The sequence below is a fragment of the Lycium ferocissimum genome, chromosome 8, assembly GCF_029784015.1.
Source record: "Lycium ferocissimum isolate CSIRO_LF1 chromosome 8, AGI_CSIRO_Lferr_CH_V1, whole genome shotgun sequence".
Lineage (NCBI taxonomy): Eukaryota > Viridiplantae > Streptophyta > Magnoliopsida > Solanales > Solanaceae > Lycium > Lycium ferocissimum.
Window position 1 is genome coordinate 38,776,649 of NC_081349.1, and position 5,323 is coordinate 38,781,971.

Below are 5,323 nucleotides of genomic sequence, written 5' to 3' on the forward strand. Positions count from 1 at the left end.
TAAACAAAATAAGAAGGAAATTAAAGAGTTACACATATATTAGCCTCACCGATTAGTAACTGATGCGGCTCTTCGGTCGTAATTAATGGGAACCTTTAATTAACCGGCTTTTGAATGTTTAAGCACATATATTGGAATAATGAGGAAAGAGACTATTGGGCATATTTGGTGGTAAGTAAGGAAACTAATAAAAAATAAAGGGTCGTTTCAGGGAAAGTTGTAACCGGTAATAATGATGGTGTCTATTTAATTTTAAGCAATTTATTAATTTTGTAGATTAATAATTGATTTTTTTGTGTGGAAATTCTCAAAGAATTGAGAAAATAGATGAATGCATTTCCTCATCAATGAGTCGTGCCACATCACCCTTTATTCAGTATGCCTCTCCTTATATATATATATATATATATATATATATATATATATAGAATATTTTAGAATTTTGCATTAGACTACTCACATTTTCATATTAGTAAATAAATTTTATACAACAATATCCTGCAGATTGTATTGCTAACGCATGGTTAACATCTTATTAACTTGAATTAATACTTACTAATATAAATGATAGCAATAATATTATTAAGTGAAATTAAAGACTTTATGTTGTTAAGGATATACAATATAAACAAAAGTATGAAAAAACGTATAGGCCTCTTATTAAAAGTACCTTTTTTTTTAATTAAAATTCTTTAAATATCGACACTAATTGCAAAAAATTCTGCGTACGCCACTGATACCACATACATGAAACTAGTAAAATTACTTACCTAAAATCAATCGCAACAATCGCACAATAATATAAATGCATATTTCTCCCAAATTCAACGAACATAAAGCTAGCATATCATTGTATATACCAATTACTAATATGTCCTAATTTGGAAAGTAGATGATCTAGCTTAAAGACAATGAATCTAATTCAACTCTCCTTCTTTCAATGTGTTAATCGTGCTACAGAGGCTTCAAACATAAAGCCAAAAAATAAATGATTCTTGATTTTTCACTTCAAATCTTTCAAATTTTTGTCACTTATGCATATCGCGGATGGTGCAAAAAGAATTTCAATAGATGGAATTGCCTCCTTCTTCCTTACCCCTCTTCAGAAAAGCTCGTTTTTATAATTATCTCTTCCTATTACTAAGTTTGGTTGTATTTTTGATAACTTACTCATCCTATCTCCTTCCCTCTTCACCATCAGTCACATCCTTGGCCACTTTGATTTGGCCAAATCCAAAAGTTGCAAGTAAGTTTGATCAACACCTTATTTTTGTTGTTGTTGGTATTATGATATTCTTCACATTATAATCACTACTGGTCATACTGCTCTTTATCGACAAACCGAAGAAGCTATACAAGAGTTTTTTTCGTGCCTATTCATATGGTTCCAATCTAATTCTATGATACAAGTGAGACATTCAGACTCTCTGGTTCAGCTAGACCCGTTGTTCTAAAATTTAGAGAATTTTTGTTTACACTATTTCGTCACTTAAAATATAATTATCTACAAGCTAACATCCTATAATAGGTGGATTTATATCCTGAAAAATAAGGCAAGTGACTTGCTACAACCATTTTAAATTATAGTGATAGTGTAATTTCTTAACATTGTCATTGTACATAAATTATGTTAATTTTCTTGAAGATTCTTGATCGTGTATGTTTAATCCTGAGTTCTTTTTGTTTCCCACCTGGGTGTCCGGTTTGTTATTTTGCCCCCTACTGATTCGGATTCAGGCCGCATAAGCCCATTAAAGGGGCCAGAAGCGCTCACTACCTAATTTTTTTTTCATTGCGAAGGCTTAACCCTTTGATTAAGAATGGAACATATCCATCCCCTAACCCTTTGCTTTGCTTTGCTGTATCTAATCTTGAGTTGTTTAACTTTGTTGTTGTGCTAGAGAAGAACAAGGATAGGTTGCCACCATTCGCAATTCGAGAAAGTGAAAAAGATTGCAATTTATTCAATGGAAAGTGGGTTTGGGATGAGTCAAGTAGGCCTTTATATGAGGAATCAGAATGCCCATATTTACTTCCTCAGGTGACTTGTCAAGAACATGGCAGGCCAGACAAGGACTATCTCTATTGGAGATGGCAACCTAGTGATTGTCTTATTCCCAGGTCTGTAACCCTTTTATTTACCAAATAATTTATTTCCTATCAATGGTATTAATCAGAGGCGGATTCAAGATTTAAACTCTACACTATAAAAATAAATTGATATTTGATGCTTGGCCAGACAAGCTTGGCTAATCAATCCGAAAAGTACTTTTGAACAACAATTAGTATTTGGACAAATTTTTAAAAAGTGCTTCTAAGTATATTTTTCTCAAAATTATTTTTAAAAACAACTTTTACTTCTACTCAAAACACTTTTTCTTCTCCTAAAAGCTGGGCCAAACACCTCAATTTTGAACAAAAAAAAAAAAAAACAATTTTCGCCTTGGAGAAGCTTGACGAAACAGGCTATTATTATAGTTTTACATGTAATTACTTTAAAATTAATGAATTAAACTCATATGATAATTATATCTGTGCAGATTCAATGCATCACTGATGCTGGAAAGTCTTCGAGGGAAGAGGATGATGTTTGTAGGTGATTCCTTAAATAGAGGCCAATTCACTTCCATGGTATGTCTCCTCCATAAAGTCATACCAAACGAGGCAAAATCCCTACATAAAGTAGATTCATTCACCATCTTCACAGCAAAGGTACGTTACATATATTGATGGTATAAATTTATTTACACGACTAAAGGATTTTAAGGACAAAATTAGCTATATATTATAAGGACAAAATTAGAATTTACTAATTGATTACGTAGGGATCAAAACAGTAATTAGTCCTACATAGAATTATCTGCAACTACCTTTTAAATGACCTGATTGGGTAAATAATTTTTTACATCACCAGTGCATAAACATAAGTTAATATGGATTTAAGTTGTACACGATAACAAGTGTGAAATCTTTTTACACTATTAGTGAACTTTTATTTGATAAATCATTTTACAAAGTTACCAATTAGTTTTGTTATAAAAATTTACTGTATAAATATTTTTTACGCTGTCATCATGTGGAAACTACAATTCTGTTGCATTCATGATTCAACTTCTGGCTACTATACTAACATGTAATTGGATTCACAATACCAGGATTATAATGCAACAATTGAATTCTACTGGGCACCTTTTCTTCTAGAATCAAACGCATCATCACGGCAAACATAGGTACCGATCGAATTGTTCGAAAAGATTCGATAGATACACATGGAAAACACTTTGGAAAGGAGTCGATATTATGGTGTTCAATACATATATTTGGTGGATGAGTGGCCGTACATTCAAGATTCTGTAAATCTTACACAACAATTTCTTCGTATATTAACATTCTTTTTTATAGGCCTCCAAATTAACAATTAATTTATGTTTTATTCAGGAATGGGACATTTGATGATAGTGTAAAAGACATAGCAGATGTGCCAACTGACAATGCTTATCGTATGGGGATGGAGAATTTATTGAGATGGATAAAGCAGAATATGGATCCAAAAAGACATAGGGTCTTTTTTACTAGCATGTCACCTTCTCATGCATGGTAAGTGAACTTAGTATACAAACTTTGATGCCAAATTAATAAGGAATTCATTAAGTCACCTCCTACCAATTAAGTATTGAGAAGTTTGATTGATTTGTCTCTTGCTACTAGCCGATGGATCCAATCGTAGGTTCGTTGGTTCGACAAAATTTAGTACTTTTGGGTCGCGTCATATATATGTGCAAAAAGGAAACATAGATAGAGTTAGATATATTTACTCGAACATAAAAGCAGATCTAGGATTTTAAGTAGGTATTTGGATATGAATCAATTGATATTTGAAAAAAAATAGTATCTGAAGTTAAGTGAAAAAGAGTATCAAGAAGTTAGAACCTGCATGGACACGAAAACAAAATTGAAATTATGTGGGTGAAAACTTGAAAAACTCATGAAAGTTATTTTCCGAATTTCATAGTTAAAGTTGAAATAATGGATCAATTTAATAACAAACACTTATTTCAAATATTATTTCAAATTCTTGAAACCAAATCTATGAATAAACAGAATTATATGGAGTTTGGAGTCTTGTTGGGTTTTGGATCGATTATTTATACATACTAAATGTATTTCTAACAAATACAAGATTGAGCCAAAGCTAGATTTTCTGCCAAATTCATAACTTCAATTGTAGATCCGCCGCTCATGCTAAGAACCTATCAAGTCGTCTAAGTTTTGGATTTGTAATTCCTACTGACAAAATTATTATTTTGCCTATTGTTAGGAGCAAAGAGTGGGGAGGAGATCCAAATGGAAATTGTTACAATGAAACAAAAATGATAGAGGATACAAAGTATTGGGGATCAGACAGTAGAAAAAGCATAATGCAAATAATTGGAGAAGAATTTGACAAATCCAAAGTGCCAATTACATTTCTCAACATTACACAATTGTCAATGCCACGAAGGGATGCACACACATCAATATACAAAGAGAGATGGGGACCTTTAAGTCCAGAAGAAAAAGCAAATCCTTCAAGCTATGCAGATTGTATACATTGGTGTTTGCCTGGACTTCAAGATGTTTGGAATGAGCTTTTGTTTGCTAAGCTTTTCTATCCTTAACTTTTGTAATTGGTGTAACAACTTTTGTTCTTAGAATTTTCTCACTATAAACAATTGGGTTCATGTTCTATGCACTGGCGATATACTCTTTTTTACGATATTGGTGACCTTTATCATAACATGTAATTCTTCATATCAAAGCTTGATATATATGTTAACTTGAAAATTAAATAACGGTAATTTACTATTACCAGTCAAATTGCACAGATTAAGTAAAAGTTCTTTGAAACAAAATTGGTATTTGAATTTGAAGTTAAAAAAAGGTACTTGGGAATTAACGTTGAGTTTGAACATGATATAAAATTGAAATTTTGTGAGTGAAAAAAAATATCAAGTTCTATATTTCAAGTTTAAAGTTGAAACGATGGGCCAATATGCAAATACAATTATTTCAAATTTCGGAACCAAAATCTGTGACAAAATGCAGAAATATATACACACTTTCATGATTGGCTCTTCGTGATTTCCAGGAGGCTAACTGTAATATATGTTAATCGTAAAACCACTTTCATTATTTCTACCGTGTATATTTCTCGGATTTCAAGAACTACAACTTGGCTATGCATGCTCTGACAATTTTACATAATTATTTTACCAATTAGTGTGTCGTCATTTTGTTTAAATCCGTTGCAACTGAATGTTACTCTCTCCGTCCACTTTTACTA

The 5,323-nt window shown here is 31.7% G+C and overlaps 1 pseudogene; it reads left to right on the forward strand.

Moving 5' to 3' along the window:
• The first annotated feature begins 889 nt into the window (after nt 1–889).
• On the forward strand, nt 890–4,838 carry LOC132066908 (protein trichome birefringence-like 33; annotated as a pseudogene).
• Nucleotides 4,839–5,323: the final 485 nt, after the last annotated feature.